Source organism: Ictidomys tridecemlineatus, chromosome 4 (genome assembly GCF_052094955.1).
Source record: "Ictidomys tridecemlineatus isolate mIctTri1 chromosome 4, mIctTri1.hap1, whole genome shotgun sequence".
NCBI lineage: Eukaryota > Metazoa > Chordata > Mammalia > Rodentia > Sciuridae > Ictidomys > Ictidomys tridecemlineatus.
The window spans coordinates 45,747,513-45,775,312 of NC_135480.1; the positions used below are offsets into that span (position 1 = coordinate 45,747,513).

A 27,800-nucleotide genomic window follows, 5' to 3' on the forward strand; every position below is an offset into this window, starting at 1 on the left:
AATGTTACTAGTTGCTTTTTACCCATGGGTGGAGTTTGTCTCAGAGTTGAGGGGAGGGAGGGAGTTCCCCCTGTTTTCAGGACTGCATGTGTCAAGAGAGTGGGTCTAGATTTCTTGTGCCTTAGTGAAGGTACTGATGGAGTTTGTTGGTAGAGCTCAATGGTAGCATGTAGGAGACCCTGGGTCCAATCCCCAATACCACCACCAACAAAATCCTGTGACTGGATGGCACTCTTCCATTCTCTTCTTATATCTATGGGAGTAAGTTTGGGGCTTTCTAAATTGAGGACTTTGGAAAAAGAAGATTCCTTAAGAGAGTACTTCAGGATGTGGAAGACTGGGTCATTTGATGAGGTGCCTGCTCCAGTTTTCTGACTCTTCAGAGGACAGCATGGGTTTGAATCTTTCTGCTCAGTATGGAAGACAGCAGCATCTCAGTAAACTGACATGGTTTCTGAAGTAAATGTTGGCAGAGGGAAAACCTGGAAGAATATGGTTTTATTTGTTGTTTTTAAATGGCTGTCAAAACATTTGCTTTTTGATTTTCTGAAATGAGAAGTATTTTGAGTTAATGTTTTATTGTTTACAGAGTCCTTCTTGAACATTATCTGGTTCAAGTCTCACAATTACTGCTTTTTCTAGTGCAGAAATTTGAACTTATTAGAGTAAAGTGATCTTCCTAAAGCCATATACTATATTAGGTCAGCCTTTTCAGGGTTCAGAGGAGAGGCCTGGTTGCGTTCCCTAGACTAGGGCTTCTCAAACTTTTTGACTACAGATTTAATGACAGAAGAGGGAAAAGTTCAACTCATCTGGGAGACTGGATGGCCAGAAATGTCATCAAAATGTTGGTTCTGTGCAAAAATTCATATAGACTTTACCTTCAACTCGATTTATTCTAAGATCTTTCTTATCTTCCTTTTAGATCAATATTGTGGTAAAATTGGGTTTATTGTATGACTTAGTGTTTTCTAAACAGAAACATGTACCACAGGGGATCCCTGTTTCCCTCTTAAGTCCACGGTAAGAAGGAAGTATAAGGAGATGGCTCATTGACCTTCTGGTCTTTCTGGGCCCTAATCTCCAAAGATGGCTGTGCTCAGGTCTGAGGAAAACACTGGTGGCTGTTGTGGCCTCAGATTGTTTTTTGCTTAAACTGACATGTGCCAGAGCACCTCTCTCTCATCTAGCCTACATAGTCACTTGATACTGGCCTGGGTAGCAGTGTTGGGTTTTCTGGAAGCCCAAAGGCACAGCCAGACAACTGCATCATACCCAAAATGTACAGGCTTGTGAATGTGAATGACAGCCTGTGCAAAGAGACAGGAGTGAGGGTATGGGCACTGGAGCCTACCACCTAGATTCCAACTTCAGTTCTACCTTGTATAGCTCCTTAACCTTAGCAGGTTCCTTTAAGCCTCACATCTCATCAGTAAAGGTGGGGTTCAATGTGAGAATTACAGAATTAATTGATGGAAAGGGTTTAGCAAATGCATGGCACATGGTAAATGACCAATGAATGGGAGCCTCCTCAACATCTGCATGGCTGCAAGGTGGGGTGGAGATGTGAATTCTGAGTTCTGATTGCATTTAGCTGCTGCAGGAGAAGTTTGGTGGCCTTGAACTGGGGTTGCCTGGGTGAGGAGCAGGCAAATGATAGAACTCAACTCAGAAAATGGTTTGAACCAATAAAATGGCATAACTTTTATATCAAAAGAATGTCCCTATGGGCTGGGGTAGTGGCTCAGTGATACAGCAGTTTCCTTGCACATATGAGGCACTGGGTTTGGTCCTCAGCACCACATAAAAACAAATAAATAAAATAAAGATATTGTGTCCATCTATAACTAAAATATTATTTAAAAAGAAAAAAAAAAAAGAATGTCCGGGGCTGGGGTTGTGGTTCAGCAGTAGAGCACTCGCCTAGCATGTGTGAGGCACTGGGGCTGGAGGTAGCTCAGTGGTAAAGTGCTTGCTTAGCATGTGCAAAGCCCAGGGTTCAATCCCCAGCACCACAAAAAAGAGTGTCCCTATTCTTGAGAATACACACTGATATATAATATCTGTATCCCAGTGCCTCACACATGGTGGGCAAGCACTCTGCCACTGAGCCACAACCCCAGCCTCTGATGTATTTGCTTTTAAGTGGTTAAGTGGTTATGGGGAAAAAATTGTGTGTGTATGGAGGAGGAAGTAGAAGATAGTATGTAGGACACCATGTTCAGTGAGTCTAGGTAAGGGGAAATATGGGGGCACTTACTCCTAAAGCTTTCCTGTAAGATTGCAATTATTTCCAAATAAAAAGTTAATTAAAAGACAACAGTGTATAGCCTTGTTTGTCAAGGGCTAGGCTGTCCCAAGGCTGCAGTTACCTTGCTTAGGTTGCAGGGCCTGGGAACCAAGAGGCCAGGCTACTGGGGTGGGTAAATAGCTCTTGGTTTGCCTCTTTCCTGGGCATTTAGAGCACTACACAGATGCCTGTCCTTAATCCAGGGAGTCACTTGGTTGTCAGCTCTAGCCACTATAGGATAGACATATATATTGTCTAGTGTTTCCTTTGTGATGTTTTATAGTTAAAAAACACATTTCCTTTTAGAGGAAGATATTTTGATTGTCCTTATTGTACAGACTGGGCATGTGAAGTAGGGGGGACCGGTTTTTAAATGATCTTCCCAAGGCCAGATCATCAGTGGGGGAGTTAGAACTTGAACCTGAGTCTTCTTGGCTCCAAATTCTGTGCAGTTTCTACCATGGCTCACATCACTCATTAGTCCTATTCTGAATCCTTCCTGTAGGGTCTATCCCCCGTAATTGGTTCTCTGAATCTTCTCTGATCATCCTAAGGCAGAAGCCCACTTGGGTACACAGTAGGGTAGAAGAATTATGTTAGGATGGATAGCCTCAGGCAGGAGAGTGGGCAGATCCCTGTTGCTCTGGGAGAGTAGACCTCCTCCATCTGGAGCATCACCCCCTTCTCTCCTCTCTCTTCCTCCCCAGAGGTCAGCTGACCCCAGCTTAGGGGCTGTTGAGCCTCTTAATCCTGATTAGAGCCAAGCTGTCTTTCAGGTCTTACCAGAGAGTGTTTCCTTGCCATACCAGGGTTCTTAGGGGCTTTTCCTGCTGAGACAGAGCTCTGACAGCTTCAGTTGGGATGCAGTCTCTTCATGGGGTTGCTGTTCACCTCCTATTCCTCCTCAGAACATACTCTGTCATGCAGGGTGGGCATGGACAGCATGCTGGGAGGATGGAGAAAGAAAAGGTCCATTCCAGCCCTGTGTATAGGCCCCTGGCTGTGTAGGCTCCTGGCTGCGTAGGCCCCTGGCTGCATAGACCTCTGTGTGTTCTGTCCCTGGGAATGAAGCAGGAGATGAGACTGTTCTCTTCCTGGGAGGGGTCTGGCCAGAGCAATGGTTTAGGTTAATTCAATAAACTCTGCAATATTCATATCCTCTGCACTTGCAAACTGAGTTGTTCATACCTGTCCACAGGTAGAACCAGTGGGCCAGCTTAGTGGTGAGCATCTTGTTGGAGAAGTAGTTAGTTAGAGCCTTGACTTTTGGTCAAGGATTCATTTGTTCAGTCACCAGACTGTTAAGCATATGCCAATCTCCACAGTGGGTATGTACCCATATGGAGAGAAACAGTCACCAACTCTTTTTTAACTTTTATTTATTTTTTAATTGGTGAGTCACCAATTCTTAACTCCAGCCAGCAGTGCCCCATCCAAGAGGGGAAAGGACCTTGCCTAATTTCAGTATGGGAACCTGAGGCAGGGAGAGGGTAATGAGGAAAGCCCTGGGGAGCTTCTGATGGTAAGTGAGAAAGGCCTGGCAGCTGTGGAGTAGGATAGCTGCTTCCTTGGCAGGAGATGCCAAATGGGCAGGAGCTTGGGGGTGGTGTGAGGGTTGTAGCACCTGTGTAGGTAGCTTGGCCTCAGCAAAGTGGCTTATTTGGGGACATTGCCCTAGGAGTTGGTGAGCTCCTGCTCTGAGGAGCAGTGCCTCATGGTGGTTACAAAACATGAATTCTGTAGGCCAAGTGCCTGGTTGAAGCCCTGACGCTGCTACTGGTTGGGCAGGTCACTTCAACCTCTGTGTCTTCAGATGTTTCTTCATCTGTAAAATGGGGACAATGGCCCTACCTACCAACCTAGAGTGGTGCCTAGCAGCTGTACGTGCTGTATGAGAATGAACTGTCATCATTTCTACTCCTGTAAAGCACCTTCCCAAGACAAGATGTGGCACAGTTGGCAGAGGAGCTGGGATTTTCTCTCCTTAGGGATATCTAAGGTTGGATTAGCTAGAAGGAGAATTATCCTTACTTGTTTTTTTTTTTTTTTTTTGATTTGTTTTTGTTTCTTTTGTTGTGGCACTAGAGATTGAATGCTTTCTTGTTGAGACTTATCTTTAAATGGAAGCTGGGCATTTAATGGTTTGTACTAATTATCAAAAAAACAAAACTAATCCAAAAACTATTCCTTATCTGTAAGCCCCATGTAGCTGTGTCCATCCAGAGAGTGACCAGATTTCTTGTGCTTATGACGGACACACATGATTTCCATTCCCTATCTACCATGCCTCTGTCCATGTGGAGGAGTTTCCGAGGTATTAGTGTTTGCACTGCCTGGCAGGTTAGCTAGCTTATTTTAGGGGCAGCAGTAACCCTCCTTGGAGTGTATGTTAAGACAATGAGGGGCAGCAAGGATAGAGAAGAATTAGAGCAGTGTTCCAGAATGCTGAACCAGAGCCTCCAGAGGTGGGCAAGAGAATCAGCATGTATTATAAGCACCGTAGGTGATTCTCATGAGCACCGAAAGTGAAACTATCTCTGAGATTTCGCTTCCTCATATCTATAATAATGATACTATTTTCCTGCCTGGAGTTATTTGAGAATTAAAAGTGATAGCCTATCTAAAACTCCTGGTATGCTGTTTGGCACATGATAGGTGTACAGGAATTGTGAGTCTCTCATTACAGGAGGGCATCTGTCCTAATTAGTTGGTTAAGCTGTGTGAAAGGTCTCAAGAGAGTGTTAGTAGGGGACAGCTGTTTTGTCAGTGTCCACCTGCTACTCAGGGAGAGTCTTGAGAAGCCAAGTTCCTGGTCTTGTTTACTCAATAGAGGTTGGGACTATGCTGCCCTCACCTTTGCCCAAAAGATACTGTCAGTCCCAGAAGGAGGCAGGCCAGCTGACCTTGAGAGTGACCACAGAATGGAGGCTGTGACTGCCTGGTGGGTGGCCACAAGATCAGGACCACTGAGGGACCTTCCTGAGAGCAGAGGAGGGGCTGGGTGAAAGGTTGTTCTGCCTGATTGGCACTGAGAGCCAGAGGAGGCCAGTAGGCTGCAGGTAGGTAGAGAAATAGAAGTGCTTCCTCTGCATGTGAGGGTGAGTGTGGCCCACAGACAGAGACAGTGTTGGTGGTGTCTGGAAATGTCTGGCATTATAGTCTTCCTTGAGCTGGTCCTGGGAAATACAGTGCTGGACCAGGATTGTGACTCAGTGCCATGAACAACTTCTCAACTTCTGGGGCACAGTATCTGGCATGAGGTCAGCACCCAGCCAAATAGGTGTGGGTTGGTTTAACCTTTGACCCAGCCCTCCTGAAACTGACTGACATGAGGAAAGAGGGCTTAAGTTAGGCGTAAATGGGGGGTTGTAAATTGATGGGAGGGTGGGGACACAAAGTCAGTGGTCAGGGGCTAAGAAAGGAGAAGAGAAATGATTACCTACCCTGCCTGAGAGAGTCTTTGGAAAGATATTTTTCTCAGCACATTTTGACCTGAGGATTTAAAAAATAGTAGATAGATGAATGCTGTGAAGTTAAGTATTTATAATCACTGTAATGATTACTGCATATATGAATGGAATTGGTGGTACCTGAAATTACATCCATTTACTGAAGCTTTGAATAATTGCATTACTTTTAGTTTTGGTGTGTGGGTGGGAGCTGGAGAGAGAGCTCTGCTGGCCTCTATTTTGGCTTTTTCCAATCCTCCTCACCTGAGAATGTGTAGATGTGTTTCTTTGTTTGGTACCAGATGGTTTCTAAAATTCTTTAGAGGATATTAATTCTTTAGGGGAGTGGAAAGTAATTGACTTCTTGTTCTGTGAATAGATAGATATTTAAATAAGAACCAAAGTATATTCTTTGTATTCCAAAAGCTGTTTGTGTCTGAGGAGCCTAGCTAGAGGGTTGTGTTGAGGGATGATCTCGCCCAACCTTTGAAGGCTGTGCCTTAGGAAGGGGGATCTTGGTAGGTATTGATTACTTCCTTGAGTCAGTGAAAAGGTTTGAGAATTTGTTCTTTCTCCTTATTGTTGGATCAACATCAGGGGTGCTAGTGAGTTGGGAGATGGGGCAATGAGACTGATGCACTGAGAAGCTGATTGCTTTTGTCAAGTTCCTATTTGGTATATATTATCCACTTTATAGGTGAGGAAACTGAGTCACAGGACATCAAGTGACTAAATGCACAGGTGTTAAGTAGCAGAGCCAGGGTTGCCCAGCAGCTCTTAATTGGGGTCATCACAGCCCCCTGTGCCCACTCACGATGAGCCAGGCTACAGAGGCTGTTCTGATTTGTTTTGGAAATGCTCAAGCTTTGCACAGGTTACTTAGGGGCTGTGGCCATGGTCAGGGAGGAGGAGAGGTGGCTTGGGCTGCTGGTGAAGGACTCAGTGGAAGCGAGCTGTGTGAAGCCTTCTGTTGATTCAGCTCCTGAACAGAGCCCAGATGGTGTGGCAAGAATTGTCACCCTGCGCCAAACATGGACTGTAGAGAAGCCCCCTGGACTTTGCAGTGGGCCCTGGAGAGAGGGTAGGATGGGCTGTGCTGTGCCAGAGCACAGAGACTGGCCAAGGCACATCTGGAATCTCAGCCGTCATGTCCCCTGCCCACTGAGTGTGAGTTGAGTAGAGAAAAACCACTAACTGGTTAGGGTCCCCACCCACTCCTGTATCTGGCAGGCCAAGTATCCCTGTGAGGAGTGTGGGGTTTGGGAGAGGAGACAAACTCTGTTAACCAAAAGCTTTTGTTTTGAATTTGTTTCTCTTTAGAGATGGAATACTCACCCTACCCCCACCCAAAGTGGAAAGAATATTTTGAAAATAAACTCCTGCCCATCAAGGAAGGGTCTGGAATCTTGAGGAGAGTTAGCATAAAAATCTCACTCCATGCTTTCCTGCTGTCTCTCCTCCAGGTCAGCTCTTTATCTTTGGACACTTCTGGTGGGAGGAGGGAAAAGTAGGCTGAGAAGGTATGGTTCTTTTGTGCCATAGGCACCTTGGGAGTTTGGTGGGAGTGGTGTCCTGGCTCTGAAGCAGAACCTCTGGACAGGGGAATCCACTGGGTTCTGACAGATCCACACACTTGTCCATCAGTTGTGCTGTGTCATATGGGAAGAGGGCTTGCTTGGTTCCTTGCTGGGTCCTCGCTGAACTTGAAGCTGGTGTCACCTGGGGAGAGGGCTGCTCTTGAGATTCAGCTCTTAAGTAAGATTAAGCATTCAGTGGCCAAGGAGACTGTCCTGGCCGAGGACCTTCAGTTCTGGACTTTCTTCCTGATGGTTGGTCTTCAGATCTCCCTTCCCTGCCTAAGTGAAATCTTTCTGGAGCTAGATGTGGCCTCAAAACCAGGTGGGCCTGATGTGTTGTTATCAGGGGAAACGGGAGAAGTATCCACCTCGCTGAGAGCCTCTGTCTTCTGTACGGATTTTTGCCTCTCGTGGTTCAGCTGTTTCCACACTGGACTTTAGGGAAGTTATGGTGTTGTGGGTGAGTACACAGGCTTGGGAGCCAGACTTTGTAGTTATAGAACTCAAGTTATTTAACCTCTGTAAAATGTGGCAAATGCTGGTGTTGTCCCATGAGTCTTCTGCAGTGATTAAGAAAAATACATGTAAAGTATTTGTAAAGTATTAATTCCTAAAACATAGTATGGTTCAGTAAATTTTAGCATTTATTTTCATGAATACTAGGTATTTTTGGTTATGCTGGTCTAGATATATTTGGGTGATTCCTTGGCTTAGCCTGCAGGAACGCTTTGTCTTTTGATAGACCAACAGGGTACCTGTATATCCTGTCCAGTCAGCTCAGATTCTCAGTTGCGGCTTCCTGCTGCTTTCTTTTTGCCTTCCTTCTTTTCTCCCTCCTTCCTTTCCCTTTCTGGCACTGAACCATTGAGCTACATTGCCAGCCCTTTTTATTTTATTTTATTTTATTTTGAGACAAGGTGTCACTAAGTTGTTGAGGCTGGCCTTGAGCTTGTGATCCTCCTACCTTAACCTCTGGAATTATGGGGATTATAGGTGTGCAATATTGTACTGAGTTTGTTAGTCTTTTCTTTCTGGTATTGGGGTTTAAACCCCAGCCCTTTTTAATTTTTATTTTTATTCAGGGTCTTGCTAAATTGCCAAGTCTGGTCTCAAACTTACTATCCTCCTATCTCTGTCTCTCAAGTAACTGGGACTACATGTGTGTGTCACCATGCCCAGAAGTTATAGGCATTTTCTAATAGCACTGAACATCTTAATGGTTTAACCAAAGAGTTAAAAATGTACAACTTTACTTGCTGTTTTTCACTGGAGCTGCATCCTAATTATGACCTTGACTGCTATAGCTTATGAATTTAGTCAATCTGAATATAGTTGTAGCAAAAGTTATGTCAGACTGGAGCCCTGCCTTTCTTCTTCTGGCCAGGAGGAGAAAGTGTTCTAGTGATAATGAAATGGAGAGGGGAGGCTGGATTCAGTTTAGCATCTGTTTATCTGTTTTTGCTGTACATCTGGCACCATTATTTCTTGTACTCTGGGGCATATCAAGGAGCCAAGGGAGCAGGTGAAACAAGGCCCACACAGCTTCAGGTGACAGAATGGTCAGGTGGCATGTGATTAAGCATTCAGATAAATAGTTCACTTGCCCCATGGAGAGAAGTGCCCAGGAGGGAACAGTTCAGGAGCTGGACAAGTCAGGGGAGACTTGGTGGTAGTGGGGTCTTGTAAAGTGGGATTGGGTAGGGAGAAGAGGAGTGGGAGCTTTGGGTAGGGGGCCAGCCTTTATCATTCAAAGTCCCTTTATTTGGGAGAGCACTTGGTGTATGCCAAGCATTGACCTGGACACTTGGATACCAATACATGGAAAGCAGAGTAAGCATTGGAAGACACAATAGCCCAGTGGTTAGGAGTATGGGATCTGGTACAGGATTGCCTGGGTTTGAATCCCAGCCCTGCCACTTGCTAATTTGTGGTGAGATTCTTAGCAAGATATATAATCTGAATTCTCAGTTTCCTTATCTGTAAAATAGGAATAATAATACTTATGATGGGGATTCAGTGAATTAACATTAAGTACTCATAATAGTCTTTTTTTTTTTTTTTTTTGGTAGTGCTGGGGATTAAACCCAGGGTCTTGTGCATGCAAGGCAAGCACTCGCACTCTGCCAACTGAGCTATATCCTCAGTCCCGCAAGTCTTGAATATAGGAAAAGTATTATTATGTGCTGGCTACTTATTAGCCCTAGAATGTTAGCTCCTTGACACCATTTTGTAATTTGTGTTCACTGCTAAATATCTGGCTCCTAGAATATATCTGGTACCTAACAGGTGCTGACATAATGACTCAAAGCACTACTGGTGTCCTCAAGGAATCCTTGGAGCCTGTGTTCTGGAGGGGACACAGATGTGCTAATAACTAGAGGATACTGTGCAAATTATTTGATAAGGGAAGCATGGGGAGGGGCATGGAGGAGGGATGGCCAGGGAAGGCTTGGGGTTGGGAGAAGCCTGAGCTGGATCTTGAAAACCAAGCAAGAATTTATTGAGAGTCTCAGATGTTAAAGGGAAAGGAAAGAGTGTGACATGTTGTGGGACACTGGAAGAGGGGAGGCTGTAGAATGAGTCCTCATCTTGCCGTCCAGGAGGATACCGAAAGCGACTCCAGCAGGGCTCAGATGGGCCCACCTTGGCGGTAGGCAATAAGGGTGGAATATGCTGGGGGTGGAGGTCATTCTTTGAGGCTCTGGCTCATGCTGGACATTTGTAGGGGTGGAGTTAGGGGAAGTAGGCTGGAGCACATGAGAGATCCCACCCAGCAGGTGAGGGCTGGCCTCCAAATAAGGAGAATGCAGGTAACACACACCACAGCCTGGCAGCACTCCTGTCTTAAAATAGAAAGGATGGAAATAGGGTGGGTGGTGTGAGTGTCCGAGGGGTGTCCCAGTTAGAACCTGACCCCTGGCAGTGTAAGGGCTGCCCTCACTTTCACCCAAAGGCCAGGGCCTTTTAAGGACAGCTGCCAGGGCATGCTCACTGTCCTCCCCTTGCTCATCCTCACAGCACTCAACCCTGTACAGAAGTCCTGCCCTGTCCCTGCTGACAGAGGAAGTTTGGTTTCCAGGCCTGAGCCCTTGGTACTTAGCGGAAGGTCGCGGGAGCCTTGAGTGAGGGATTTAGGTTTATGAAACTGATGCTTTTATCATCTACAGCTGAAGATGACTTTGAGGAAAAATCCTCTTTATCTTTAGACTTTTCGTTCTTCACAGTTTGCTATAATTCCCCATAGACTTAATTACACGACATAGACTTAATTATCTGATTCTAACAGCCTTGTACTCCCTTATCCCACTTCACTTCCTTAAATCCACCAAGAGATACTAGGAGACAGGAAAAATGGAGAAGGCTTTCCCTATTTTTTTTTTCTAGGCCCACTGCCTTATTTTCCTTTGGTCTGATTCTCCGAGGCCTTTGGAACTTATTTCTGTGGCTGATCATTTGTATGCAGGGTCTGCCAAAGGACCTTGAGCAGGGCTTTTAAACTTTAACTGAGGTTATGAGTATGACAGAAACTGTGAAATGATGTTCACAAGCATGTGAAGTGGAACCTCTAACACCATTGCACCTGATGCTGTGTTTTGGTCTGTGTCCAGGGAGCCCAGAGACAAGAAGGAAAGCAATGTCTCGGACTCATTTCCATACTCACTCACCACTACCTGTTCAGCATCTTCTGTGTGCTTGCTGGCTCTACATCACAGCCCTGTGAGGTCATGTCAGCAGGGAGAGCCACGGGAGTTGAGAGCAGGATTCTCCTTGGGTGACCCTCAGGTGATGATTGTTCCATGCAGACTGGAGCCTGAGGACATGTTTACAGTTGCCAGGGACTTTTGTTGAGGCCGCAAGAGTGAGTTCCTTCTGTGAAGATCATAGAAATGTGGCTAGAGAGAGGAGGGTGAGCCAAGGGTCTTCCGGACACTCAATTCCCTCCCATGACAGGCAGGTGAGAAAGATGGACAGAGTTTGTAGGGCAAGGTGTTGGCATGGAAGAGGATTTAGTTGGATTATATCAAATGCTACTTACAGGCCTGGAGGGGATTTCATGGTCATTGAGGCACTTTTCTGTGACCAAGACTTTTCATATATTGTTAGCCTTTATCTTTATGATAGCTCTGAAATGTGTTGTTTCTCAGCCAGGTGTGGTGGCACATTCCTGTAATCCCAGCTACTGGGGAGACTGAGGCAGGAGGATCCCAAGTTCAAGGGCAGTCTTGGCAACTTAACAAGATAATACTCTGTCTCAAAATAAAAAGGGCCAAGGGTGTAGCTTTGTGGTAGAATGCCCCTCTGTTCAGTCCTCAGTACTGCGGAGGTGGGGAAGAAGAAGTGTTATTCTTCCATTTATAGATGAGGGCACAGAGGCCCAGAGAGGCGGCAAGTCCGAGCTCACAGGACTAGGAAAGGTCAATGGGTTATAATTCCAAACCTGCAGACCAGTTTTTACATATATTAATTTATTTCAACCTCACAGGAGCCCCACAGGTGGTATATTGTGATTTTCGTTTACTCTTAAAGGGCTGAGTCCAGAGTCCAGAGGTGGTAGAGCCAGGGCATGAACACAGATCACCAAGCTACCTCACTTGGGCTTCCTCACCAAGGACTTCTCCTTACACCTTGAAAAGCCAGGAGCAGTTTTCCCCTAAGCCACCTTCCAAGGAAGGGGGTATGTGTGTGTTTCCTGCTGGGAGAGACTCCTCCCTGGCCATATCTGAGGGCTCCCCCACCTCCTTTCTTACACAGAGTCATGTGACTTCCCACCTGGAGTTCTGCAACCCTGCAGCTTCTAGACCTGCACACCCCAGCAGGGACTTAGTGGACTAAATTCAGTTTGTCCATTGGTCTACCTAATACAGGCATCTGGTAATGTCCAGAAGTTTCTGGTATCAGACACATTTCTGGGGAACTTTTCAAATCCCATTGGCTCTGCTTTGAAATGTATCTAGAATCACTATTCTCATGACTGTTGCTGCCACCCTAGTCCACACCACTGTCTGCCTGGACTGTGGCAGTGTCCTCCCATGTCGTCCTTGTGCTTCTCTCCCCTTCCCCTAACAGCAGCTGGAGGAGCTGTTTTACAGTGGGAGTTGGATTGTATCACCCCTTAGCTCAAGCCATCTGAGGGCTTTCATCTTATACAGAGCTGAATCCAAAGTCCTTATAGTGACCCACAAAGCCTTGTGGCCCCAGCCCCAGCCCCAATTACTTCACCCACCTCATTTTCTCCTGCTGCTGTTCAAATATGCAAAGAACAACCAGTATTAGGGCCTTTGCACTTCCTGCTCCCTCTGTCTGGACTGCATTTCTTCAGATATTCCCATGGCTGCTGCTTCCTCACTTCAGGTCTCTGCTCAGATGTCATCTTTTCAGGGTGGCCTTTCTTGATGCCGTCCCCCAGCCTACCCTATTCCCTTAGTCCTACTTTCTTTAAAGTCTCAACTTGAACCAAATATATTATGTTTTAATTTGTTTGTCTCTTCCCTTGAGCTGTGTGTCTGTGTTGTTCAAGGCTGTACCTCTTGTGCCTAGCATAGTGGTTGGAACAAGAAACATAGAAAATGCCTGTTGAATTTATTTATTAAACAGACAGGTGAACTCTGGGGCTTTCTGTTTTTGGGACTCTATGTGAGAAGCCTGTCTGCGCCTAGAAGGTACTTCCCTGAATCAGAGGAAGCCACAGCCTGGGACTCCCCAGGGTAGGCAGTGAGTGCTCTGGCTAAGGTGTCCCCAGAGACTCCTCTTGAGAGGGGAGCCACACGGAATCCTTATTTATCTCTATGTTGGCTACAGTCAAACCTGGGGAATTACCGGAAAACAGATATTTTCTATTTTGCCTGTGTACAAATGACCACAATGAGTTTAAGTGGGTTGACTTGCCAGCTAACCACTGGGAGCTCTCAAATGCCCAGTGAGCTCTGGAGCAGCACACATACTTGCAGTAATCAGAGGAGATACTATCTGTGTTCATGAGTGTCCCCTGTAGAGTGGAGTCAAGCCATGCCTAGGACAACAATAAGATTCAAGACTCTGGGATGTAATAGACCAGAAGGGAAAAATTGACAGTGAGTGAACACTTAGTGTGTGTTGTACATGGCCACCGTGTTTATAGTTATCTCACTTGGCCAGGTTATAGCCTTGAAGTTGATGATGGTGTGCCCATTTGATGGGATGGGGAAGTTAAGTCAGCATTGATGAGATCAAGGCTCTTACAGACTTTTGAGCCTTAGGAACAATGGGGAAGGGTCCTAAGGAGAAACTCACAAGCAGCCCATGAAGGATGGGGTTGCTGGGACAGTGTGGCATTGTGCACTGACAGTATTGAAGGATGAGTGCTCTGTAAGGTGAGGCCTGGATGTTTTTTTTTTTTTAATTGGTTGTTCACAACATTACAAAGCTCTTGACATATCATATTTCATACATTAGATTGAAGTGGGTTATGAACTCCCAATTTTTACCCCAAATGCAGATTGCAGGATAACATCGGTTACACATCCACAATTTTACATAATGCCCTATTAGTAACTGTTGTATTCTGCTACCTTTCCTATCCCCTACTATCCCCCCTCCCCTTCCCTCACATCTTCTCTCTCTACCCCATCTACTGTAATTCATTTCTCTCCTTGTTTATTTTCCCATTCCCCTCACAACCTCTTATATGTAATTTTGTATAGCAATGAGGGTCTCCCTTAATTTCCATGCAATTTCCCTTTTCTCTCCCTTTCCCTCCCATTTCATGTCTCTGTTTAATGTTAATCTTTTCTTCCTGCTCTTCCTCCCTGCTCTGTTTATAGTTGGTCTCATTATATCAAAGAAGACATTTGGTATTTGTTTTTTAGGGATTGGCTAGCTTCACTAAGCATAATCTGCTCTAGTGCCATCCATTTCCCTGCAAATTCCATGATTTTGTCATTTTTTAGTGCTGCATAATACTCCATGGTGTATAAATGCCACATTTTTTTATCCATTCATCTATTGAAGGGCATCTGGGTTGGTTCCACGGTCTAGCTATTGTGAATTGTGCTGCTATGAACATTGATGTGGCAGTATCCTTGTAGTATGCTCTTTTAAGGTCTTCAGGGAATAGTCTGAGAAGGGCAATAGCTGGGTCAAATGGTGGTTCCATTCCCAGCTTTCCCAGGAATCTCCATACTGCTTTCCAAATTGGCCGCACCAATTTGCAGTCCCACCAGCAATGTACAAGTGTACCCTTTTCTCCACATCCTCGCCAGCACTTGTTGTTGTTTGACTTCATAATAGCTACCAATCTTACTGGAGTGAGATTATCTTAGGGTGGTTTTGATTTGCATTTCTCTGACTGCTAGAGATGGTGAGCATTTTTTCATGTACTTGTTGATTGATTGTATATCCTCCGCTAAGAAGTGTCTGTTCAGGTCCTTGGCCCATTTGTTGATTGGGTGATTTGTTATCTTATTGTCTAATTTTTTGAGTCCTTTGTATACTCTGGATATTAGGGCTCTATCTGAAGTGTGAGGAGTAAAAATTTGTTCCCAGGATGTAGGCTCCCTATTTACCTCTCTTATTGTTTCTCTTGCTGAGAAAAAAACTTTTTAGTTTAAGTAAGTCCCATTTGTTGATTCTTGTTATTAACTCTTGTGCTATGGGTGTCCTATTAAGGAATTTGGAGCCCGACCCCACAACACGTAGATTGGAGCCAACTTTTTCTTCTATCAGACGCAGAGTCTCTGATTTGATATTAAGCTCCTTGATCCATTTTGAGTTGACTTTTGTGCATGGCGAGAGAAAGGGATTCAGTTTCATTTTGTTGCATATGGATTTCCAGTTTTCCCAACACCATTTGTTGAAGATGCTATCCTTCCTCCATTGCATGCTTTTAGCCCCTTTATCAAATATAAGATAGTTGTAACTTTGTGGATTAGTCTCTGTGTCCTCTATTCTATGGATGGTTTTGAAATGGTCTGTGATGTATGAACAGGTTTGTCTTTCTTTTTCATGTTATTAATGACCTGGGAACAGGGAGAGGATGTTTGTAATGAAGCCCCAGAGAGCTGGAGAACTCTGGAGAGTTCCCTCCCCGACAGAGGACCTGTGCCATTTTGGTGTCACCAAGGACCATGTCAGTCAACACTCATCTGAGTACACACAGATTAGTGCATATCCAGGAGCATTTTGGGAACTCATCAGTTTTGGGGGTTTTGTGGTTGGGGAAGATAGTGCTACATCCTGGGTAGTGGGGGACAGTGGCAGCAGAATTCTATATTGCAGGTCCTTATGGAATAAGTCCTTCCTCCTGCTCAACCTGTGCTAATGGGACTGCAGCTGCTGACAGGGGGCAAGAGAGGCACCTGACTTCTTTTTTTAAAAAAAATTTTTATTTGTTCTTTTAATCATACATGACAGTAGAATGTTATTTGACATATCACATATACATGGAGTATAACTTCCCATTTTTGTGATTGTACGTAATGTTGAGTTACACTAGTCATGTATTCATGTATGAACATAGGAAAGTTATGTCCTATTCATTCTAATGTCTTTCTCATTCCCAACTCCTCTCCTTTTACCCTACTCCCTCTGTCCAATCTGTGAACCTTCTCCTCCCAGCTCCACCTATTGTGAATCAGCATACACATATCAGAGAGAACATTTGGTCTTTGTTTTTTGGGGATTGGCTTATTTCACTTAGCATGATAGTCTCCAGTTCCATCCGTTTACTGGCAAATGCCAAAATTTCATTCTGTTTATGGCTGAGTAATATTCTATTATATATATGTACCACATTTTCTTTATCCATTCATTTGTTGACGGGCATGTAGGTTGGTTTTATAGCTTAGCTATTGTGAATTGAGCTTCTATAAACATTGATGTGACCACTCATAGTATGCTGATTTTAAGCCCTTTGGGTATAAACCAAGGAGTAGAATAACTGGGTTAAATGGTGGTTCCATTCCAAGTTTTTTGAGGAATCTCTGTACTCCTTTCCTGAGTGGTTGCACCAATTTGCAGTCCCATCAGGACTGTATTTGAGTGTATCTTTTCCCCACATCCTCACCAACATTTATTGTTATTTTTGTTCTTGGAAATTGCCATTCTGATAGGAGTGAGATAGAATCTTAGTGTAGTTTTAATTTGTATTTCTCTGGTTGCTAGAACATTTTTTCATATATTTGTTGACCATTCTTATTTCTTTTACTGTGAAGTGTCTGTCCTTTGCATATTTATTGATTGTGTTTTATTTTGTTTTGTTTTTGGTATCAAGGATTGGACTCGGGGACAGTTGACTACTGAGCCACATCCCCAGCCCTATTTTGTATTTTATTTAGAGTCAGGGTCTCACTGAATTGCTTAGCACCTCACTTTTGCTGAGGCTGGCTTTGAACTCGTGATCCTCCTGCCTTAGCCTCCTGAGCCACTGGGATTACAGGCTTGCACCACCAACCTCCGCAATTGGGTTGGGTTTTTTTTTTGGTATTAAGTTTTTTGAATTCTTTATATATCTTGGAGATTAATATTCTATCTGAGCACCTGCTTTCTTGAAGCCAGTTTAATGGACTTGTTCTTATACTCATTCATCCATCATCATTTAATTGCTCCTATTCTGCCAGGTGGCACCATGTCAGATTCTGGGGCTACAAAAGCAAGGAAATCTTCAAGGAATTCACAGTTCATTGTGGGGAGATAAGCCAACAATGCTAGTCAGCATGGTGAGGACTATGGGACAAGAAAACTGGGTGGGTCTGTAGCATGGTACCCAAGGCCACAAAGCTTTGGGTAGTTAGACTTGGGTTCAGATCTCATCTCAACTAACCACTTGTCAGCTTGAACCCTGGGCAAGTTCTTGGTCTGGGTAGGTAACTATATACTTTTTTTCTTATTTATTCTTCAAATCAATCTAGTAAGGTAAATAAAAATATTCTCCATTTTTGTAACAGAGGAAGTTGAAACTTGGAGAAGGTGAGTAATTTGTTCACGATCTCTGTAAATAAGTGGCAGGGCTAGGATTCCAATCCAGGTCTGACTCCAGAGTCGCTGCACTTTCCACTCAGATAAGCTGAAGGGCCCTCTGGGTGATGCCACTCTGAGACCCAGGGTTTATTGAGATGGGCTCCATAGGCAGGATGATGTGACCACCCAGAAAGATAATTTTGTTTTAGGCTGCATTAGTGGAAGTATAATCCTCATAATATAAAAAGGTGATGGTGCTGCTCTGCTGCATTTGGACCTACTCTGGGATCACCCTTTTCAGAGGTATATAGCCATTTTAGCCCTTCTAAAGGGGTGAAACTTCTGAGGAGCTACCAAGGGAACTGGGAGTATTTCAGTAGGGGAAGAGGACATCCAAAAGGACATAAAGACTGAGTGCAAATATCTGAAAGACTCTCATATAGAAGAGTCTCATTGTCACTGAAAACTATGGGGATAAAGGTTTTGGCTCCATGTCCACCACAGAACCTTTGGAAATATCTTGGTATGTAGTGGGTTCATACATAGAGCATGGAGTGGAGGCGGTAAGTATGGAGTAAATGCTATTCTTCTGCCAAAGTCCCTGACTATGACTATCCCTCTGCTGCTCTGGGTGTGGCTGCTGCTGGGGGTTCCTCCAAGAGGATTCATACTGTCTAACTCTCCAAGCCCAGAACACTTCGGCTGTCTCCCAGCAGAGTCTGCTTGCATGTGCCGCCTGCTGTGCAGAGTTGGAGTCAGAATTAGAAGGCCCGGTTTGAGTCCTGGTTTAGCCCCTTATGTCTGTGTGACATTGAACAAGACTTGCCCTCTCTGTGAAGAGGATCATATTCACCCTCCCTGTAGTTTTTTTTTTTTTTTTTGAGGCAGTGAGAGAGAAATCCTTTGTCAAGGAGAAAGGGCACCAGCACCAACGCTGGTTATTAACATGTGCAACTCTGGCCACTAGGAGTGTAATCACCTTCAAGGAGCCCGTCTATGCAAACACTGAGAGTGTTGTGATGACTTCCTTTACTAACAATGTGTGAATTCCCTGCCTTTTAGGCCAGTGAATGTAGGAGACAGAGAGATAGGCAGATGTTGAGGAGGGAGGGATCCAGGAAAACTTCATGGGGAAAGTGACATTTGAGTTGGGCCCAGAACCTTTGTCATGCAGGGAAGGACAAATGTTATAGCAGAAGCAAAGACCTAAGGAAGTCAGGGCATGGTGGTGTAAAAAAGACCTGGGAGGGAGAATAAGATTCTGGAGAAGTCTGGAATCTTCCTGAGGAGGTGGAGGTGTCACTGTCCAGGTGGGAGACTTCCTCAGAATGTGAAACTTGCATTTCTTTGATGGTTGTAAGAGATCCAGTTTACTGCAATTTGGTGGTGAGACTTGGGTCCTGAAGAGGCAGGGGGAGAGGTTCGTGGAAGCTTTACATTCCCTTTATTTCTTAGATGAAGGTAAGGCCCAGAGATGGGAAGGCTGTTTTCTAGCAGGGGTCGGGCAAGCTGTGGTAGAGCCAATACAGACACTTCATCCAGGGTTGTTCTCTGTGCCCTGTAGGTAAGTCCCTGCCCAGACTGAGTCTGTCTACCCAAAACATTTTTCCTGGTTTTGCCTTCTGCCAGGTTGGTCTGTCTTAAGGAAAATGAGGACAAGGGAGCAAAAGGTGTATTTACCAAAAGGGCTGGTTGGACTGGTCTCCTTTGCAAGGCCAAAGGTCAGAGTCTAGGCCAGGTCAGTAGAGGTGGGTGGAGTCAGGCCTTGGCCTGCTACCAGCTGGGGGCTTTGGTTAGGGGTGATCATTGGTAGGGACTGAGGTTTTTCCAAAGCTTGGCCCTGAGAACAGTGGGCTGAACAGATTACAGCCCACACATTCTTTCTCAGGAGATTAGGGCCATGGGAGATTAGGGAATACATAGAAGGCTGTAGGAGGCCTGTAAATTTCCCATTTGGGGCAATTAATTTGATGGATTGTAAAATAGCTCACTACTTCCTCTCTGCCTCCCAGAACTGGGCAGTAAGACTAACTGAGAGGGTGTTCCCCAGAACACACTCTCCAGTGTCCTACATAACCTTCACGGGTCCTTGTTAAAACACGCCCTGGGCAGGAGCAGGGTCTGTCCCTTTCCTGCCTCCCCTCCTGGTGCAGGATGAACACACAGTAGGTATTTTATGTAGCCATGCAGAGCTGGTACTTATCTGATTGGAACCCTTCCAGGAAGCTGTTAGTGGGAGGATGGGTGGGGACCATGATGGCAACTCTGGTTTATAAATGTAGCCAACCCCCAGGAATGAGGTTATCAGCCCAGTGTTCCTCAGGTCATTGGTGACAGCTGGGACTCTAGCCAAGATTCTTTACTTCTGGGCTGGGCATCTCACAACTTCTGATGTGCTTGAAGTGAAAGTGAAATTAATAGCAGGTAATTAATCTGGTTTCTCTCCTGACTTCCTACTTGTCCCCCACAGTCACAAGGGTCCTTGCTCAGGTGACTAACAAGGTGTGACATAGCTCTACTAGTATCTCCTCCTGTCCATGAGGGCTCTGGTGTGGCTGCACTCCTACGGGTGCTCTGAGTGTCTTTGGGCTCACTGGGCACCTCCCTTCTCAGTGGGGTCTGACACCTGTGATAGGTAAAGAATGCCTTTCTCTGGTGGCTCTTGGATGCCCTGCACTCACTAACTTGTATCTGGACTGGTGCAGCTGGTCTTGACTGGTGTCCTTCTTTCCCACCAGGGACCTGAGACCTCACCTTAATGTGCCTCCTGGTGTTTCTAATTTGGGGCTCCTTTTTATGTGGTCTGTGTCCTGCTAAATCACAACATTCTCCTTGGCTTGAACACTCCAACAGCATCATATGCTTATAGCACTCTGTTGCTTCTGTGTCTTCACTTGGACAGTTTCCACCACCAAGAATGATTCCTTTCTATGCAGATACCTCATGTGCTTTTTGGGGGTGGGTGGGGGTGGGCACTGGGGATTGAACCCAAGTGCGCTCTACTACTGAGCTACACCCCCAGCCATTTTTATTTCTTATTTTAAGAGAGGATCTCCTTGAATTACCCAGGCTGTCCTTGAACTTGTGATCCTCCTGCTTCTGCTAAGTGTGCACCACCACGGCTGGCTTCCTATGTATTCCTTAAAACTCAGACATGATCTTCAGAAGGCTTCCCTGACCACCCACCACTGAGGCTCTGTGACATCCCTTGTTGGTGGTGCTTATGTGCATTTATTAAAAACTTGGACAATGAGGGACTTTTCTGAGGCTGACAGTGATGTGGGTGCCGGGGAGTACAGCAGTGAACAAAACAGAGGTGACTGCTCAGGAGCTTGGATACTGTCCTGTCTTACCCACTGCATCACCTCAGTTTATACTGATCACTCTGTCCTGCTTTAGCCTGTGAATTCTCCTTATGTTTTATTCATCCATCTCTCTATCCCCAGCACTCAGCACAGTGTCTGGCAATGGAAACCTTAAAAGTTAATGTTGAATGAGTGAATGAAGGAGCAGGTTTCTGCCTTCCTCTCCTCCGAGCCCACCTTTAGGGCAGAACCCTACAGCTGCTTGAGTGAGGCCTTCCCTGCCTCCCATCCACACTCCCTTCCCCCTGTGCATCTTGAGCTGCTCACATGGCGGTTCTGCTTCATATTACACCTTTTTGTGTCTGTGTCTTCTCCCTGCCCCCTCATCTGACTAAACTTCTTCTAGGCAGGATTCATTTCTATTTTAGTTTTGTGTTATATGAAATTTCTGCCCATGCTTACATTCAGTAAAATGAAGAGCAATACCTGAAGCAGTATGTAAAGAAATCAAAATATAAGGGCAGGGGCTAGGGTTGTGGTTCAGTAGTAGAGCTCTTGCCTAGCATGTGTGAGGCACTGGGTTCGATCCTCAGGACCACATAAAAATGAATAAAATAAATGTATTGTGTTCATCTACAACTAAAAATATTTTTAAAAATGTAAGGACAGATCAGGTGCTTAGGTGGGCTCCTGCTGTATGACATCCCAGGGGAAGAACTTGCAGGAAGGGTGCGGAGGTGTCTAGCTGGCTGGCAGCCAAGACACTTGAGTTGTAGGATGGTGCCCAGATCTTTCCTTTTAGAAAGAAGATGCCACCATGGAATTAAAAGGGAGTATTAGACAGACCTGGATTTCAGTCCCATGTCTATCTCTTGCCAGCTGTGTGAATCCACTTTTCTGAGCTTTAGTTTCCATCTGTAATGAGGAGCTAGTGGAAACATCTACTTTATAGAGTATTCAGGCATTGATTGAATATAACTGACTTCTTACTTGGAGCCTAGCATTGTTACAGATGCTGGGATGGGATAGTGAACACAACTGAAAAGGTCTCTGCTTTCGCGAAGTTGACAGTTTAGTGGGAGAGAAAGGTAGCAAACAAAATGGTTCAAATATAGCCCAGTATGGTGGGGCATGTGTGTAATCTCAGTGGCTTGGGAGGCTGAGGCAGGAGGATTGCAAGTTCAGAATCAGCCTTAGCAACTTAGCAAGGCCTTAAGCAACTTAGTGAGACCCTGTCTCAAAATAAAAAATAAAAAGAGCTGGGAATATGGCTCAGTGGTTAGGTATTGGTACCAATCCCTGGTATAAGTAATAATAGTAATAATAAAAACATTAGGTAAAGTATATAATCTTGGAGGATGACTTTTCTGTGAAGAAAAATCAGCAGGGAAAGGGAATGGGAGGGTGTAGGAGTAGAGTGGTCAGGGGAGGCCCTCTGTAGAGATGATATTTGAGCAGACACCTGTATAAGGCATGTGGACAACCAGGGGCAGAACATTCCATGAATTGGAAACAGGGTTTGAAGAAGTCCTGAGGCTGCAGTGTGCTTGATTGAGTAAAGAAAGAGCAAAGGGGCCATGGGGCTAGAGCTAAGGAGTGGGGTCAGGAGGTATGTGTGCAGGATGATGTGCAGGTCTCTGGCTTTGGCTTTCACCTGAGTCAGGTGGTATCTTTCTGAGGGCTTTGAAAAGAGACTGTCATTTGATTTAGAAGAGGATATTTCTGGTTGTTGACCATAGAATGGACTGAACAAAGACTCTGTAGGTAGCATGTTTAGCACATTGCCTGATGTGAAATATGTCTTCATTAACGGTGTTAAGAATACTATCAAAGATCAGCCTTTGAGTCTGCTAGTTTTGACTTAGCTGTCATCCCATCTACCCACTGCCTTCCTAGGAACAACAGCATCCAGGATGCTTTCTTCTAGGAAGAAACATGGGGATCCGGGCTTGGGGATGAGGAGAGAGAAGGTAACTGGTTCATTGACTGCTTTTCTTGATCTTCGGTTAGTGGTTGTGATGGTGGTATAGGAGCAGAGGCAGGAGAAAATTCTTAGCCTCTATGAACCTAGGAGATCAGAAGCTGCCTGTAAATTCCATGGCTGCCCCAGGTCAGCTGGCTTATGGAATTTTTCTCTTCTCCATCTCGCTCCTCCCTTCCCTGGTTGTCTAGGATTCCCAGGAAGTACCAAACCTGTACCCACCAGAGATGCTTCCCTCTTCCCTGCCTCCACTCCTACAATCTAAGCCCTTAGGGGAAGATGGGGTCCTTGACATGGTCTCTCATGCCTTTTTGCCACTCACCAGATACAGAGGATCTTTGGCATCAGAACTGAAAAACTGTTTCTGCTTGATTCCTTTGGATGACAGGAAGAGCTCACTACTTGATGAGGTAGCTGTTTCTGTAATTATCACATTCCCATTAGGAAATCCATTTTAGGATGAGTTGAAATCTCTGTTCTGACCTCTTCCAGTGCTTTTAGTTCTGAACACAGTTCAGTTATAGTCCCCCCCCACCATTTCCCTCATTTTCTACTTCACCTTCTTGAGGGAACAGTTTCCTGGCTTCCCAGGAGGCTGTGTTCAGTTCTTGCTCTGTTATTCCGAGTGATCATCTGGTGGGGGGTTCAGGAAAGGTCTGCAGAGTGAGCAGTGGGGTCAGGAAGGCAAGAAAGGCCTTTGAGTCAAAGGTAAGGCAGTGTTTTTAAATGATATGCGGAGTCCAGTAAAGCTAGATAGTTGAACATCCCTGGATCAGTCAAGCATGTGGGAGGGAGGAGGAGCCAGAGAGGTAAGAGAAGTGGACCAGAGCCAGAGCGAACAGCCTAGTTGTGGACTCAAGGTCAGAGGGCTGCCTAAGAGTGGGTTTTAAAATTTGGATTGTTTTAAGGCTTCCACTTTCACCTAGGACTGAGGAACATGTTTGCAAGCACCACTGACTCTCCTTCCTGCTCTGGTCTGGGGTTACTGATTAAACCTGTCCTTGGGACCTCTGCAGAGTGGAGCTGAATAAGTCAGCACCTTGAACATGGACATTCTGGACATTCCGTTTCTCGGCTAGCACTGGGTAAGCCAGCCTCTAAGCCCTTGCCTCGGGAGCACTCCTTCTCCAGCTTGTAGTTGGGCCAGGGTGCTGTAGCTGGCCAGCTGGCCTCAGTTTGCCTCTTTACCACAGTTGGCTGGACACACAGGCCTGGCTCTGCCCTGCAGGGTTTCTGATTTAGGCAGAGAGTCTGCATTAATAGGAGTCTGGACGTGAGCCCTTGGCCAAACATTCCAAATTCTTTGGGCATAAAGATTTTCTAAAGGGGCTTGGGACCCTTCCAGGGCTTAGCACTTTCTGTTTATGCCCCACGCAGATATCTATTTGTATCTGATTTTTATATATTCCCCAGAGTACTTTCCCAGCATCCTGGGGGAGACCTGTCTCTCACAGCCTGGCTGGATCATTGGAACTCTTCTGGCAGACCCGCTTCACACTGTGGAGTGTCCTCCCACCACCGTCTGTTCTTCCCTGGTGTCTTGCATGCTGAAGGACCGAGGGTGGAGTGGGGCTTTTGTTTTGTTTTTAAATAAGGGCAACGTGGGTAAACAGAGTGGCATTTCTGGTGCCATCGGGGAGGGCCAAGACCCTACATTCCGGTTCCATGACGACAGGCTCTTGGTTTGCTGCTTGCTGGGCTGTGGGCAGCGATAGTTTAGGCAAGACAATGGTGGCTCTGTTGAAATGTTGCTTCTGGGCTTGGGCAGAATGCATTTTAACCGAACATTTTCCACCCTGAGATCTGTGGGGATCTGGTGGCCTATTCCTCCTTGTTCGTTCACTTTCCCTTTGCAGCTTCAGAGCCAAATTATTACAATTCCTTTTCCTCTCTCTCTGCCTACCATTAGCAGCCTTTTGGGGGGAAATGGTGTTTCTAGCCTGGGGTGGTCAGTGTTTGTTAGAAAGGGAAGGGAAAGAAGGTAGGGAGATATCCCTGGAGCCTGATCTAGAGAAGGGACAGTAGGGACTCCAGGGAACTCTCCTCCTTGGAGACCATGGCTTCCTAGTGGTCAGGAGTGCTAGCTCTGAAGTCAGACTGACTGGGTTAGAATCTCAGTGGTAACACTTCCTAGGTGAACCCTGTGCCTCAGTTTCCTTTCTGCCAAGGGAGGTAATAATGTTTAGCTCAGGATTATCGTGAGGAGTAAAGGAATTTAACATATATACAATGCTAAGGCTAATAATACCTGGCATATAGTAAATCCCAACTCAGTAAGTATATTTATCATTATGTTAATGACATCCTCATGAGTATATTTACCCTGCAAGGACTTCATCTGAGACCACAAGAGGAACAGAGCAACATCTGAATTGCAGATTTGATTTATTCACTCCCTGACTTAGAAAGTCTCACTGAGTCCTCATTGGCTGCTCTGCATAAGGAGAAAAGAACTTATGTTTATTGAAGACCTACTGTGTGCTAAATACCAGGCACTTGGTGTATACCTCTTCCTTTAGCTTAAGACCAAAGTTAAGACCGATGTGAGAAGCCCTTCACTAATTGGCTCTGTTTTGTTTATCTTTTCTCCCCCACCCCTCCAATCCCCAATCAAACAAAAACCTAAGTGTCTCCAAGAATAGCTTATACTTTGACATCTCATCAGCTTCATCCTCCATGCCTTTGTGCATGTTCTGCCTGCTGCCAGGATTGTTCTGTGAGAGGTGGCTGGATCCTGGGAAACAGGCTGGACAGGGCATTTGGGGATCTCCCTAACCACCATCCCCAGTGGACACAGCTTGTGCAGGAGCCTACTAGGGTCTCATTTGTATCCTGGCTCTATTACTTACACTATGAGGCCCTAGACACACCCTGATATTAGCACCTGTCCTACAGGCTTGAGGAGCTCATGGCACAGAGCATGAGAACAGTGTCTGACTTACTGTGAGTACCTGAGGCAGCATTTTCTGTTTGGGGTGATTCTCTTTCCAGTCAACACTGGACTGAGTTCCTTTGGGGGAATCCAGAAATCAAAGTTCAATGGATCAGAGAGGCCTCATCAGGGGTTCTTTGATCTACCTGAGGCTTCCTGTGGCTGTGGCCCTTGCTGTGGGCCATAGCCATTTCTGCTTTCCTTCTGTCTGTTTGTGACAGGATCTCTTGCTTCTCAGCCACTGAATGCACTCCACAGTGTGGCCACTACTTGTGGTGTGAGCTGGGCAACAGGCACAGGATGGCCTCACAAGATGTGGGGAGCCGCCTATGCACACAAACCTGCTCACTTCCAAAGGACTTGCCTATTACTGAAAGGGCCACCAGGTGTCCAAATGATGAGTAATATTTATAGACCAAAAAGAATTTCCTTTGCTTGAGATTAACTGGATTTTGCTTGATATTAGTCTCTGCTCAAGAAGAGGAAATGTCTTGTTTTTCTATCTTACTGACTTTATAGGATCAAATCCTCAAAGACTGAGTATCTTACAGATACCTCTCATTGAAAATAGTGAAAGGCTTTAGGAAAGTAGGGGAAAAAAGAGTTGGGGGAACTGTGGTGATGTACGTGGTTAATGCCACCTCTTTCTGGTCATTCAGCTTGATAGGAGAATTGGGGCATGTCCCTCATTCTGTTAGCAACCAATTGAGTGACCTTGATCAAGTTAGGCCTCAGATTCTTTATCTATAAAATGGAAATAATTGTCTAGGTGTGTCCATCTCCCATAGGTGTTTTCAGGAGATAAGATTGTAATTCTTGGACTGGGGATATAGCTCAGTTTGTAGAGTGCTTGCCTTCCATGCACAAGGCCCTGAGTTCAATCCCTAGCACCAAAAAAAAAAAAAAAAAAAAAGGAAAGATTGTGATTCTTAGGCTGGGCCTGTAGTTCAGTGGTGGAATGCTTGCCTAGCATGTGTGAAGAACTGTTTTTGATCCTTAGCACTGCATAAAAATAAACAAAATAAAAGTATGCTGTCTATACAGTTACAAAATTTTTTTAAAAAAGATTGTGATTCTTGTGTATTCTTATTTATTCATTCATTAAATCAACCTTTGTAAGATCTACTGTGTCCCCTAGCTAGGTACCCAAGGATGAATAGTACATGACCTCTTCCCTCCTGAAGCTCAGAGATGGCAGTGAGGGGTGGGAAATTGTGAGTGGATGGACATAAACTTGACCATCTGGCAAGTGTTGTGCTACAGGGACATAGGAAGGTACTTTGGTACTTCACTCTGAGAGGTCAGGGCAGCTTCCCAGAAGAGGTGATTCTCAAGTGGGCCATAGAAGAGAAAGGGCAGGTGCTCAAGGTACAGGCAAACACTTGGCACTGTGGAAATCTGCTGAGGTGTGCAGATGGGGTTGTGGGGCCTGGGAGGAAGAGGCTGCCCTGGGGTCAGGCTGGGGGTGGGCTAAGGGTTGAGCTTTGCCCTGAAAGTGTTTGGACTGAGGGCAGAATGACTTGAGGCACTGGAGTGCAGAATCAGTTTGATACTTTACAAAAATTTATCCTGATGCTGTGTGGAGAGAGTCCTGGCTAATGGCAGGGAGAACTGCTAGAGACTCCTGTGACCATTTAAATTAGAGGTGGTGCATGCATGAATTGAGAAAGGAGTATGGACACAGAGAAAGAGAGGAGGCACAGTTGTGTGTGTGTGTACACACAAACTAAACACGTTTATATATTTTTTAAATATTTGTTTTTTAGTTGTACACATTACCTTTATTTTGTTTATTTATTTTTATGCAGTGCTGAGGATTGAACCCAGGGCCTTGCATGTGCTAGGCGAGCATTCTGCTGAGCCACAACCCCAGCCCCACACGTTTATATTTTATGTTTTGAGTAAGGGTAAAACTATATACTCATGTTGTTTATTGAGATAATCAAAAGTTTAGATGCCCAGGAGTTCCATTACTATAACTCCATCCTTCCAGGATAGTAAGTAAACAAATTGCCAGGGATAAAGATAAAAAAGTGTTCACTGTAGCCATGTTTATAATACTAAGAAATTGCAAAGTACCTATTTGGCCATCAGGAATTGGTTACCTGAATTATGGAGCCATGCAGCTATTAAAAGATGTGCAGATCTGTCTGAACACAGCAAGACAAATATGAATGAAAGAATAGAAAATCAGGGCTGAGGTTGTAACTCCGTGATAGTGCTTGCCTAGCATGTGTGTGAGGCTCTGGGTTTGTTTCTCAGCACCACATATAAATAATATAAAGGTACATTGACAACTAATATATATATATATATAAAGTATAAAATCAATG

At 45.1% G+C, this 27,800-nt stretch overlaps 1 protein-coding gene across 11 annotated transcripts in view; it reads left to right on the forward strand.

Moving 5' to 3' along the window:
• Plekha7 (pleckstrin homology domain containing A7) overlaps positions 1-27,800 on the forward strand; it is a 209,153-nt gene that overhangs the window by 8,290 nt on the left and 173,063 nt on the right. The window contains exon 1 of one of the 11 annotated variants that reach the window (XM_078046419.1): positions 23,596-23,620. The exons of the other annotated variants lie outside the window; for them this stretch is intronic. The gene's annotated coding sequence lies outside the window, so the exon portion shown is untranslated. Of the gene's footprint in view, positions 1-23,595; positions 23,621-27,800 lie in introns of those variants that run through there. 11 annotated transcript variants of the gene reach the window in all.